General features: G+C 33.3%; 1 protein-coding gene across 14 annotated transcripts in view; it reads left to right on the forward strand.

The window, feature by feature from the left end:
• Cacna2d1 (calcium voltage-gated channel auxiliary subunit alpha2delta 1) overlaps positions 1–14903 on the forward strand; it is a 467177-nt gene that overhangs the window by 45773 nt on the left and 406501 nt on the right. Inside the window, exon 1 of one of the 14 annotated variants that reach the window (XM_058585489.1) lies at positions 2872–3380. The exons of the other annotated variants lie outside the window; for them this stretch is intronic. The gene's annotated coding sequence lies outside the window, so the exon portion shown is untranslated. Of the gene's footprint in view, positions 1–2871; positions 3381–14903 lie in introns of those variants that run through there. 14 annotated transcript variants of the gene reach the window in all.

Consider the following 14903-nt stretch of genomic DNA (forward strand, 5'->3'; position numbering starts at 1 on the left):
CACATTGTTACAACTTAAATAACAACACAAAATAACATGCGAGATGTATTTAACTCATAGATTAACTTATAAAATACGGGAACTTTAAACACTGTAGGATTTAAACTTCAAGATAATTACTAGTAATTTTTTAGTAACACAATACATTAGATATTGCTACCTGCATTTGAAACATGGGGAAATCATTTGGGAGATTCCATCCATCAAGTAAGAGTGAGGCATCAAACCTGTATATCAGTCAGAAGGGCCAATTTCACGATTAGGAACCTGCTGGGACAGGCAAAGGAGATCAGCTATGATGACACCTCATACTGTTCTGAATCCTAAACATCTAAATGCTGTTTTATGAATTGAATACATGTATAAGAATAGAGAAGAAGTAAAACCCCAGGAAAAAATATTTTTAAAGAATCAAAGTAAACATAATATAAAATTAAAATTAAAAAGTGTTTGTTAAATATGACCAATATGAGTGTTTATAGCTTATAGATCTCTAGTGTGTATTAAGATATTTGTGAGGGTAGAAATGACAGCTAAATTGATAATTTTCTCTAAAAGAGAATATTAAGGAAGCTTTGAGAAAAAAAGGGACAAAGCAAAAAATTGTAATCCTTTGTGTCTGATTTACCTTAATTTTTTTCAATTGTACAGTTTTTTTTTTTGTACTGGAAAAAATACTTAGAGAATAAATTTTTGTTTCTGTGTATTTTCATTTTTAAATTGATTTTTTAGATTTTCTTTCTTTCTTTCTTTCTTCTTCTTCTCTCTCTCTTTTTTTTTTTTGGTACAAGACATTGAACCCAGGAGCACTTAACCACTGAGCCACATCCCTACCCCTTTTGATATTTTATTTAGAGACCAGGGTCTTGCTGAATTGTTTAATGCCTTGCTAAGTAGCTGAGGCTGGATTTGAACTCTTTATCCTCTGACTTAGCCTCCTGAGCCACTGGGATTACAGGTGTGCAACAACACACTTGGTGTGACTTTTTTAGATTTTCTTAATTTTATTTTTTTGATTGACACATTTTCATATTTTATGAGATACCAAAGTGATGTTTTTATTCTTGTGTGTGCTAGGTAATAATCAAATCAGAAATTAGCATAACTCTCACCAAAACATCATCATTTTTTCCAAGATAAGCACATTCAGATCCTCTTCTACTATTTTGAGGTAGACAGTGTATTATTGTTAACTATATTCAACCCACTGTGCCATAGCACATCAGAACTTTATTAGATACTCAAGTTTTGAGAAGAGATCTTAAACATACTGCCTTTATAGTAATTTTATGTATTTTCATTTTGTCTGCAAAAGGTGAACACTCTAAAGGACCACATCATCACGTTATGTCAGTTGCTTTTTCTCCCCTAAGTAAAGAAAATGCTACCCTGGGGAAGTGAAGGCCAAGTTGGTGCTCCTTAATGCACCTGAATTTGCATGCTGCTCCCCATGACCTTGGTTATATCCTGCTGCTACTACCTCACTTTTTCTAGAGCTGCTAGCAGAATCTTATGTGCAATGAGAATATCAGGAAAATTTTTTTTAAAAAAATCAACCTGAATTTATTTTTACATTTTGGTGTGTTTTGAAGTCTGGTGATTAAAATGTGGATTTTATTTTCTAACCTGTCTATTTTCTAGTTTGTTACATCTGCACTTAGCCACTACTATCAAAGTTAAAGAAAACAAAAATAAACCATGATTATGAAGTGTAATGAAATTTCCAGAATATTTGCTAATTTTGAAGGTGAGAGTGAATTTATAAATAGAAAGTCAGTATTACTTTTTCTGTTTTCAAATAAAAAGAAGAGAATCCTGCCAGTAGAAAGATCCAGAGATGGAGAGATTAGCTCAGGTTTATATTTGAAATGAGAAAATGTCACCATGAACCTGAGCGATTTATGAGATTCTAATGTATTTTAATTTCCTTTGCTCCTTTTCATTTGTATCTAGGTAAAAAACAAAATAACAAAACTATTACCACAGTGTTCTCAGGTATTTAGAATGGAAAATGACTGAAATAATATGAATGAGCTAGCTTTGCAAGTTATTCTTGATGATCCAAGCATCTCAGAGAATTAAGAATTCATTTAGAGTGTGAAGCGTAATATTTTCACGGTACCTTTCATTGTTGGGTCATTATGTCAGTATTTTATGACCTCATAAATGAAATTTGCTTTCCTTGGTAGTTCCCAGCATGATCAAACATTTGTAAATTTAAAGAAACATTAAACTTGGCAGTGCAAAACAAGCCAACAACATTGCTCAAGATATATGTTTTGGATTCACAATTGGTTTTTACTGATCTAGCATTGATCTTAAATATCATATGTAGAACCATATTCTTAAAAATGCCTTTTTAAAAAGGGGGCAGTGAGAATTGGATTGCAAGTAAGAATACTTTAAATTGTGAAGGGCAAGAAAGTCAGACCTATTTGGAGGAGATACATTACAAATGTGTCTGTTTTTGTTAGTACTATTTTCTATATTTATTAACCAAAAAGACAGGAAAAAAAAAAAGGAAAAAGAGTCTCCTGATCAAGCGCTAATGTTGTATATTACTTCACCAGCCATCATAGTGAAGACACATGATTTATAAAGGACATGTGCTATTGGAAATGATAAGATTATTTTTTAAAAACTTTCTTAGGTGCAATAATTAATAATTAAACGGTCACATTGATTTTTTAACCACTATATGTAATATCTTTTAATTTTCTACTTGTATATACTATGTACATTAAAATAGTGTGTGCGTGTGTTATGATAGTATTCATCTAATTACTTAACTATAATTACTTTTTTAAATTTGTTACAAACAATTTACTGTAGTATATTTTTACAATAAGACAACAAGTTAGATAGTTTTGCCTATGGATGGTGTTCGACTGGCTTTATTTTACTTTTCAAGCCTTCACTATGTGTTTCTGCAAAATTCTGGTTCTTAATGGGCTGGTTCTAAACTCCCTTGGTTTCAGGAGGTTATGATTAGTATGTTAAAATGTAATCTGAAGCCGGAGCTAATTTCTTCCCTCAATCTCATGTGTAAATGTATCTCAAAAGTATTGTATATTTTGCACTTGCTAATGATGTGCAATTGCATTGATGTGAAAGTTACCACAAGAGAATGTAGCACAAGATAAGAACTGAGAAAATGATTGATTAAAAGAGAGAATTGTACAGTCCTATGGTTCTTTGTTTGTTTGTTTGTTTGTTTGTTTTTCTTTGCAGAATGTTCTTATTCCAGTGGTTATTCCTATTTGAACAGACAAAAGCTGCTGCCACCAGAGGCTCTCCAGGGGACTTTGCAATAGATTGCAAGAATGCGTAGTGATTCCATGAACCCCAAACATTTTTAAATTATCTGAAAAAATTTCTAGGTCAGTTATTTCTAAAGTGTTTATAACCCTAAGTCTAAATGTTAATGCCAGGAGTTAGTTAATGTATGATAAAAATAAACTTAATTGCAGGATCAGAAAATGCATCCTCTATAGGTGGTATCTTGCTATAGTATTGCCAAAAGAGTATTTGTAAATGGATTATTTGCAACAGTATGTATTATCACACACACACACACAAAAAAAAAAACCCAGCAAGTTCTCAGACTGGTTGTAAAAAACCATTTAATCTACATTGTAGCAGATATAAAATTACAGTAGAACTGTGTCAACTATATTTGACACCAGGCTTTTGTGTGTCTATTCTCTTCTTGAGCTTCAGTGGGAAATATTTGTAGGTACTAGGAGTGGAGGGTGGAGGTGTGAAAGCAGTATGAAAAAGTTCCTTTCTCTAAAAAGCTCATAATTCTTTTCAGACCATAAGTAAGATGTGGTCTGTTACCATTTGAGATTCTGAATTGTCTTATTCCAGGAGTGGGAGTGAATGCTCCAAACTTTTTGGACAACCAGTAGCAAAGAGAGAAAGAGAAGGGCTAGCATGCAATATATTGAGCAAAGTGCTTTTATTCTCAAAGGGCTTGCCATCCAGAGGGAGGGCAGACAGTTCTTAAATTCCTTGTCTTGTGCAGTGAAGTTCTGCCAGTGATATTGAACAAGGAGGAGGGAGCCATTAATGTGCACAGAAGAGACAACATTTATGCCAGGCCTGTATTTTAGCAGGGGCTAAAGGGTGCAAGAGCCTTTCAGTACAGTACTGTGATTTATGTTCCATCTATATGCATTAATTGATTCTTACATCATGTCCTAAAATTTTCCCTTGTGATTTGCATCGACATTCAGTAAAGAAGAATTCTATCCCTGCTATTTTCAGAAATGTACTTTCTGTTGATTTCTGCCTTAGGTTGTGCCTTAAAGTCATGAGGAAAGTATCCTTTCTTCAGTCACTAATTTTTGTCATTTGTATGTTAGGCAAGAAATACTTTGTGCTTCATTTATCTGTAGCATTCTAATGCAAAATTTATTTCATATTTGAAAACAAATTCTGCACAAAAGCACTGTTTTTTGTTCTTCAATTGATCATCAGTGATATTTTTTTTCAAAATATTATACAAACTAATTGTATTAGTGTGTTGATTTAATAAAATGCCATAAGCTGGGTGGCTTATACAACCAGATATTTATTTCTCACAGTTGTAGAGGCTGGAAGTCCAAGGTCAAGGTTCTGACCATTTTGGTTTTCTTTGAGGGCCCTTTCCCAGATAGGGATAACCACCTCTGTGGTGTGTTCTGTCATGGGAGAGAAAGATCAATTCTTCTCTCTTCTTTTTATAAAGCCATTAATTTCATCATGAGGGACCCACCCTCATGACCTTGATTAACTTTATTTACCTCCCAAATAGCCCCAGACACAGTCAACTGGGAGTTAGGTTTTCAACATACAAATTTGTTTTTGTGTGTGGGGAGAACAGTTCAGTCTCTAACATGCAAACCCAAACCAAAATACCCCTGGAAACTGTCAGTTGTAGCACTAATTCTCTAGGGTTTTAGTCAAATTAAACTTGACTGTTGAGAAATTAAACTATATACTGTAACTGGAAAGAGGCTAATTTTTCTGTATCTTTCAACATTTCATGTTTTCAGTACTCACTTGACTATATATGGTGAATGTACACTTCATGCAGATTTACATATTTTTCTAGTAACTGCTTTGGCTTATCTGAAAAAATCATTTGGTTCTTCAAATGTCTAAATTTTTTTGTAATTTTATTATAAGTTGGTACTTTATTTATTAATTTCAACACTGGACATTTTAATTGGTAGGAAAAGAACTTGGAATTAATTAGGAATCAAGTATGTGTATATTAGAAACATTAATATCAAGCATACTTTATTCAAAATAGGGAAATTTAGGAAAATTGCTGAAAGTTCCTCTAGAGATGGGTGCAGGGCAAAGCAGAGCTCAGTTGGTAAATAAAAAAATAATAAAAATGCCGTGCTTGAACCTTTTCTGAAAGCCTCAGTTTTTCAGTGTTTCCTTGAATTGCATGCCTTTAAAAAACAACACATTTGCTACTATTTTTCAGTATGTCCATTTTAATTAAAACCCCTGAGTACATATTCTCTATCCCCTGGTTTAAATATCATTCTTCAGTGATTCATTCTCTCTCTCTCTCTCTCTCTCTCTCTCTCTCTCTCTCTCTCTCTCTTTTTAACTATTAAAAATTCTCTTCATTCTTAGGCTACAGATTTGCTGCTCCATTTCTCCTTAGTACTTTTTCTTCCCAGCAAGGCTGACTATGAATAATTGAATGGCAGGTAGTTTTAGTTCAGAGTGGCTATGGTACAGCTGGCAGTCTTGCCCGCAAACATCCATGGGTGGGAAAGTGCAGCCTCAGGGTCAGTTTTTCTCTTTTGGATAGATCAGTGGCCCAAAAGCCTCAGTAAATGAATTTTTGTGAACTACTATAGCAGAGAAAAATACTCAACATGAACTATAATTTATGTTCTGATCAGGACTGTGTTTTAACTGTTAAATATATAAATATGTCTAGTAGTTAAAATTTATAGCTTCTGGTAACTTTCATATTCCTTGATAAAATATCATTGTGGACCTTATATTAACCATGAAATTGATGATTCAGAAAAATCACAGTATTATTTCAGTAGGTGCAATGGAATGGTCGAATCTCAAATCTTAGTTGAAAAAATTATTGAGTCATATGCAAATTCTTTGTTACCTTGATATATTTTCACATATAAAAATATAATTCAAATATATTTACTTTTTTGGGGGATAAAAAGTAAATATTTATGAACACCAATCATATGATAGATTTTATACCCTTTCTAGATATCTACACACGTCACCTAATTAGTCCTAAATACCAATAAGTCATCTAATCTTTTCAGAAGCACCATTTCAGTCCTTGTAACATTTACCGCCTTACAAAGCTTATTATGGAGGAGGTGGGCCCCTTACACTTACTTAGACAACTGATGACAAATAGAAGGTCATTTTCTGATTTAAGGGGTCACTTTCCTTTCTTCTCTGGAGGGCCACCATCCCGCCCACTGCCCCTCCCCTAACAGTTCTCTGAATGGTCTCAATGAATGGGCCAGCACGCCTCTGTTTGGGCCTCAGCCCCTCTTGGTGCCACACTTGAAAAGAGCAGGTGCAGGTCAGAAGTGAATGGGGCAGCTCAGGATCACTGCTGGGAAACATGCTCCAGCAAGTCACAAACTAATCTGGGAATGACTTCAGACAAAGAAAACAAAAGGACACTTTAGAGTTGACATCACCACTTGACAGAGGAAGGCTCTAGGATGAGAAGCCCTGAAAGTTGCTTCTGGTTTTCTTTCACTTTAATTCTAGTAAATTTTAGAATTGAAGGACAAAACTCTGGCCATCAGAAAATCAGGAAATTTCCTTAAGTTTAAAAGAATTTGTATAGGCTGTTATCCATCATATATGCCAGCAAATCTCACTAGAATGTTCTGTGTATATAACCCAGCTTTAATTTGAACTTATTTTTATTAGTTTTGGGTTCACTTTATCCTTTATAATACGTAGGCTTTCTTTAATTCAGGAAGCTTTATTTCTCTGTCTGATGTATGTGTGTGTGTGTGTGTGTGTGTTTAATAGTCTCGTGGATATGGATAAAATAAATCCTTTAGGAAATAGTGTGTTTCTATGAATGTTTTGTTTTTATTTATATACTTATATAAAACAGTAGTATAGAAAGTAAAAATTATATAGCATTAAAGGTGAGAAAAATGTAAATGCAAGTAAGAGGGCAGGATATTCTGCAGACATAAAAACTAGAGGGTGTTACATAGTTAATAAAACTGACCTTCAAGTTTCATTCTTGAGTTGCCCCAAAGTCAAAGAAGGGAAATAAGTCTGATATACAGTTTATATATGGAAGTAGTGTAACAGTTGCATAGGTGAGCTCAAGTATTTTTCCTGGTTTCAAGTAATTGTTAAGTATCTTTAAGTATCTGTCCTTAGATTGAAAGTTTTCCCAGGGTTTTTTAATTCATGACTTATTGAAGAATTAATACTGTTGGACTGGACTCATAAATTTGTTCCATAATAGCCAAAGATCACATAACAAAGTCCAATTCAGTAAAATTAATTATATAGGGTTTTCACATATTGTAGTTCAAGAACATAGCTTTGGTCTACATAAAATCTGGATTCCAGAGGAATGTGTTTTAAAGTGTTTTTCATAAACATAATTTTTCTTCACTAATGATGAAAGTTGCCACAAATAATTTGAGAGTATATTCTATATAGAATCCAGGAGTCTGTGTAGTCTTGTTGTTTATCAGAATCATTTATATATGTTAACAATATGTGAGTACTTGTTGGGTTAGAGGTTTTGTGAAATTGAATTGATCTCATCCAAATGCATATTCAATGGATGTCCTTCCCTCTCATCTGCTATTTACCTCTATAAAAATGTGTACTAAAAGAGTGTATAGAGTTACAGTAGGTTTCTACTTATGTAATAGTTCAGGATCGTTCTAACACATGGAAAATTGATCAATTCTCCAAACCTACAAAATATAAAATAATGACAGGATATTTTTCCTCTATGTTTGGACTCCATGTATTGACAGAAAGTTGATATTACGAATAATTTGGAAAAACAGGGTAGCATCATTTTAGATGTATTTGACTTTTTATAGTTTTCCAATCAATTATACAACTAATTATGATATTTAAATTTTATCATTGTTTTGGGGGGTCAGAAAACATGAAATTTGAAGTTAACTACACATTCATATGAAATGGAAAGTTTCTGCTTCATGGAAAATGTGATGGGAGGCAATTATGGTTGGAGAACATAATGTACAAATAATAAACATTGACAGCTTAAACGTAATGCCACAGTAGGAAAAATAAATAAATAAAAGGATGAGGAATGTAGTTCAGTGGTAGAGTACTGAAGTATGTGCAAGACCCTGGGTTTGACTGCAAATACAAAAAAAAGACAGGAAAAAAAAGATGGGATCAATGCTTGATGCTTTCCTTTTAAAAGTAATGCTACAATAAAGAGAGTCTAGGATATGGGAGGCTGAATAAATGATGTGGCAGGGTACTAACTTTTCTTTCTCCCCCCACCATTTAAGGAGTAAGAAATATTGCCTAAAGCCTATGGATAGTGCATTAAATTCTTAATATATTTAAATTTTTAGTGAAAGATAATAGAAAAATAAAAAAATAAATTTATAACTAACAAATATTAGGAGAAGGGAGAAAGAGCAATGGATAAGTAGGGGAAGAGAGGAAAGTAGTACATGTGTGAGTTAATTTTTAGATATTTCATAGAAATATTGAGTAGGTATTGCAGCTGAAAAATCAACAAAGAGGTAAAAACAGATTAATGTGGGGCTGAGGTTGTGGCTCAGCAGTAGGGCACTTGCCTAGCACATGTGAGGCCCTGGGTTCGATCCTCGGCACCACATAAAAATAAATTAATAAAATAAAGGTATTGTGTCCAACTACAACTAAAAAATAAATATTAAAAAAAACAGATTAATGTAAATTCCGAAATAGCCCAAACAATACTAATGAAGAGGGCTGGGGTTGTTGGTCAGCACTTGTCTAGCACATGTGAGGCAATGGGTTCGATCCTCAGTACCACATTAAAATAAATAAATAAATAAATTTAAAAAATAAAGTTATAAAAAAATTTTTTAAAGAAATATGTGTAGAAACTGGAAAAAATATTTATGCCATCATGTACTGGAACTGGGTGTGGAAAAACAGGAAACTTCTACTTTTTATTTTTATGACTTTCCATACCATGTTTTACCTTTATGTTTTAAAAGAGATACAAGTGGTTCATTGGGTATATTAAATCTGATATTTCAGATAATTATCTGAGTGTGCAATGATATTTAAATGTTTTCTAGGACAACAAATACATACACACACGCACATCCATGGTTTTTAAAAGTTTTCTGAGAAGTTCAGATAAATGTAAATAAGTTAGATAAATATCATTTTTTTTTGTAAAAGCATTGCATATATTTTTAGGCTTACTTACAGTTTATTTTGCTCAATTATGATCTGAATCTTTTTTTTTTTTTTAGAGCTTTATAGTTATACATAGTAGTTGAGTTCATCCTGACAAACTCATACAAATGCACAGAATTTTTTCTAAGGGTAATAATGAGGATTATGTTTGTATTTTAAATGGTAAAAAATTTATGTTCTATTATTTATCAGGATTATCTTTGGCATGTTATTTAAGGAAGAAATAAATGCTTAATAACTTTTTGAGAAAAATTTTCATATGAATTATTATATCATCAAGTCAAGCTTTATTCAATAATTTTGTTGCCAACTTAGGTTATTTTCATGATTAATAGAGTGTTAATATATTAAAGAGTCATATTGTAGGAATAATAATAAGTTGATATTTTTAGCAAGTCCAGTTCATGACAGAATTATATTATATATCATAATACATAATATAATATATATCATATATTATTAAACATATATTAAAAAACACATGTTTTTATTAAAACATACAGGTAACACGTGATATGGAAAGTCATAAAAATAAAAGTAGAAGTTTCCTTTTGTTCCATACCCAGTTCCAGTCCATGGTGGCATAAATATTTTTTTCAGTTTCTGCACATAATATAATTATATAAAATAACTGGAATGTGTGTGTGTGTGTATATATATATATATATATATATATATATATATATATATATATTTATAAAATATATTCCAGTATATATTAGATATATACTGGAAACTTCAGAAATTCAGAGCTAATATATGAAAATCATAGAAAAACAGAACATGACTCAATAGAAAGAATTTCTAACTATAATTAAGAATACTAAAATCAGCTAAGCATGGTGGTGCATTCCTGCAATCCCAGTTCCCTGGGTGATTACACAGCAGGATTTGGGGGGCTGGGGTTGTGGCTCAGTGGTATGGAATGTGCGAAGCACTAGGTTCGATCCTCAGGACCACATAAAAATAAAATAAAGATATCATGTCCACCTGTAACTAAAAAATAAATACTAAAAAAAACAAAAAAAATAGTAGGATTTGGAGTTTGAGGCCAGCTCATACAATGTAGCGATGTATCTCTCACAAAATAAAAAAAAAGTAATGTAATTTTCAATAAACTGAATCTCCATTATCACACATAATGTTGAATACAACTATAACGTTTGATATTTATTGAGCGCTAATATAGGTGTCCCCCCTCCACATTCATGGGGTCTACATTTATAGATTCAACAACTACAAATCAAATGTACTTTTCCCCCAAACTGTGTCTATACTGAACATGTATAAATTATTTTCCTGGTCATATTTCCCTTAACAATACAATGTAGCAACAGTTTGCATAGTGTTTACAGTATACACATTATAAGTGATCTAGAGATGATTCAAAGTGTATAGTAGGATATGCATGGATTATATGTTAATACTATGTCATTTTATATAAGACACTTGAACATTCACAAATTTTGGTATCCTATTGGGGTGTAAGAGTATTCTAAATACTCTTAGGCACTTTGAATATATATTGTGTTTAATTGAATTCTCAAAACATCCTTGAGAGAAAAATAATGCTAAATAGCTTTGTTTTACATGTAAGAAAACAAAGAGTGAAGGAGATTAAGTGTTCTGCTTAGGATCACACAGGCTGTACATGATAAGGAATCCCTATTCTTCCTATTAAATCCTGAACTCTGAAGTATAAACATTAGATCAAAGTTCAATGTATTTAGAGTACATAGTTTGGATGAGAGTTTGAGATTGATGACCTTTAGGTTTTTTTTTTTTTTTGCTACAGAGGATTGAATTCAGGGGCACTGGACCACATCCCCACATCCCCTCCTTGTTTTGCATTTTATTTAGAGACAGGGTCTCATTGAGTTGCTTAGTGTCTCACTGTTGCTGAGGCTGGTTTTGAACTCATGACTTAGCCTCCCCAGCTGTTGGGATTACAGGTGTGCATCACCATGTCCAGCTGTTTTATTTGTTTTTAACACCAACCAAATGTCTTAATGGTTATCTTTTAGCTTAGATGAGTCCAAATGACTTTGACTTCCTAGTAGTCATGGTTGTATATTTAATGATATAGAGTGAGAAGATCAATCCTATTTCTCACTAATTGTACTTCAGATTTTATCTTGTTGGGGATGAGAATACAATATTTTGATCTTACATAGCAGGATATAGAAAAGTATGAGTCTCTCCCAAGCACTGCTTTTTAGACTTTGTAAAGGAGTTGTATATGCAGGTACATAGATCAGGTAATGAATTACTGATTTTATAGAAGCACCACAAATAACGAATAGCCCACTGCTTCCTTGATAGCTAATGATTTAGTGGTAGATATTCTCATGTGAATATAAATTTAGGGACTGGATGCTCAAATATTTGTGGAAATAGAATCAAAGCAATATAGAATGAGAAAGTTAGATTTAGGAGAGGACTGGATATTTTCAAATTCTTAAAACCAGGAAAAGAAGGGAAACATGAGTGCTTTAGTCTGAGGCCTGATGATCATGTGGCATTTCAGTGACTTTGGAATGCAGAGCCAAGAAGCTCCCAAGTTCAAGGCCAGCCTGGGTAAGAGTGAGACCCAGCCTTAAAATAGATAGATAGATGGCAAACAGACAGACAGACAGAAAGAAAGGGCTGAGGGTATGGCTTGGGGGAAAAAAAAAGTAGAAAGTTCAAGAAAGAGATTTTTTTCTTGTAAATGGTCATAAAGCATCCCTGGCCTTTAAATTTTTAGTGGAAAATAATGGAAAAATGAAGTCAATAAATTTATAACTAACAAAATTTGGAAGATGGGAGAGATAATGATGGTGGCTTCTGATTATTAGTATTCATGGACTATTCAGTATTTCAAATGTGAACAATTAAGATTATCAAATCCATTCTTTAGGTAGAGCAAGGTGGGCTGGGGGGTTGGGGAGTTAAGCTTTGATCCAGAAAGAAAGAGGGAAACATTTCAAGTTTCAAGAGAATGGCAAAATAATTTCTCTTTTTTACATTCTCAAGGGATTTTTTTGTGCCTGTGTGTTTTTCCCCCTTTATTTATTTAGTTATGTCATTAGTGGTGCCTAATTGTTTTTGATCATTTTCCCCCAATTACTGAACCACACTGCTGCACCATGTCTGAAAGAAAATGGGGGTCAGGGCAAGCTGACACAGAGAGCTGAATCCAACAGATGGCTACAATTGCATTGATTCTATATAATAATCCTGATCTAAGTAGAAAAGAGAACCTAATGCCTTCCAAAGCCACTCTAAAGCTTTAATCAATAACCGGAATGTTAAATTTTTGGCCAAAGAAGAGATGTTAGATTTTTAAGGCCGACTATGTGACCCCAATAACAAGGAATTGATTTTTATTGGGAATGGAACCTGGCAGTTTTATACAATTCAGCCAGTATTTCCTTGACAAAATTTAAGTAATGGATTAGCTCTAGTGGAACTTACATTATTTTTTTTGTGACTTTAACATGATGCACAAGAGGCTTCAATCAATAATATTTGCATTAGAGAACAGTTTTGAAGTAGGCAAGCAGCATGTATAATATGGCATCATGTGTATATAATTATCTCAGCATGCCAAAGGGTTGAAAACAATCTCCAAGTGGCAGAGAATTAATAACCCTTCATTTCATTGTTCAGCATTTTATTCTGAAATTGTATTGGTTTTGTTTCTGTTTTTCTCCATCGCCTGAGAGATTTGCTTAAAAGTATAAGCCAGCATTGCTCAATACAGCTCACTTTCATCAACTGTGAGTTGAAATGCTGTTGAAAGACAAATATTTTACTTGTCAGTGTCTTGAGAGAATGTGCATACCAAGGAAAAATCTAAGTGGGTTCCATACTGTGTGGAAATTTCATGCATATACAGATTGAAGGTTCTCACCCACATGGCTTTTTTAAAAATTAGATACAGAGATGTGTATTTGGGGAAAAAGTGTGAAATGGTTCTTTTCAGATGAGAAGTGTTTAACCATTACTGACCCTACTGAATAAATAAATGCCTGCTGTTTTGACCTATGTTTTGTTTACTTACTGTGAAAAGAATATACAGTTTGTATTGAAAGGTTGTATTTTAGCTCTTCTTTGTTTCTCTTTGAAGAGAACATTGTCCTGGTACTTAGAAGTAAAGCAAGAACAATATCAACTGAAATCATGAGTGTTATACAGTAATCGTCATGTTCCAGCTGTTTTATATTTATGATAACAATAGGGAAAAATGTTAAGTGTGATGCTGTGCGTAAAGGCTTATTTCATTTCCAGTATGTGAATGACAGGTATTTATTGAACTGCTTAAGACATATAGCAAGATGGAAAAATACTCATTAAATACCCATTAAAAGCTCCTAAGAATTTATAAATATATTTTGAAGTATTTAAAACTGAATTTGGTGATGTTGGGGATCTAAATAACCCCATACAGCCACCCAACCTGATGACTTGGATAATATCAGACAAATACATAATATATATATATATATATATATATATATGTATATATATATATATATATATATATATATATAAAAACAAAAGAAACAGCTTTCTCATATTTCACAAGAGGAAGGTACCCAAGGTCCTGAAGATCCCCTTTGTGACACTTATTTTCTGTGCCACTAGCTCTCACTGACACAGAAACACAGTGACACATCCTCTCATTCCAGTGATGGGCAGCCTGTGTTTTCAGTCATTAAGCTCCCTCCTGGAGCCACCAGAGCCTGAGGCGATCAGCAGTAACTGATTTTCACCCCAGAGACTTTGCAGACATGCTGTTCAGGGCTGTAGGCAATTAAGATGGTCTACAATGAAATAAATAATATTAGGGGGGCATTGAATATATTTACTAAAGAATGTGCTAAATACAAAGAAATACAGCACAGGCTCTGCCCACAAAACTCTGCATCCTTGTAGAGGGGAAAATAGACAGAAAACTCATTAACTTCATAATAATCACAATCATAATTCTCATCATCATAAAATAATAATAACCAACCCATACTGAATTGTGAGATGTGTTGAAAAGTCATGCTGGTTAGGCAGTCAGATTTGTGTTCTAGATAATGTGCTCTGAAAAGAAGGGGGCGGTATGGACCCCAGGGGCAACAAAATGGGAAGCATTTTGTATAGAGAGAGGCTGGAGCTGAGCACATATTCCCACTTCTCCATGTTGTTTTGATACTCTTATCACTGGGATGGCTGGGAGATTTGATCTGGGTACCTGTAGTTCCAATAGTAGAGATTTGATGTTGTGACTGGGAAATCTTTATAGCACTGAAAATGCCCAGGATTGAGCCATGACATTATTATCTATAAGAGCTAAAATTCAGCCATCATTGCCTTTGCATGACATAGGGTGATGGGGTCATAGTCAGGGGCTTTTGGATAATACCTCTTGTGCATGATGGGATAGGATGAATGGAATAGTGAACTATGAGAGAGAGAGAGAGAGA

The sequence above is a fragment of the Marmota monax genome, unplaced genomic scaffold (assembly GCF_021218885.2).
Source record: "Marmota monax isolate L192 unplaced genomic scaffold, Marmota_monax_Labrador192_F-V1.1 WCK01_AAM20220418_F8-fsc00065, whole genome shotgun sequence".
Classification (NCBI taxonomy): Eukaryota; Metazoa; Chordata; class Mammalia; order Rodentia; family Sciuridae; genus Marmota; species Marmota monax.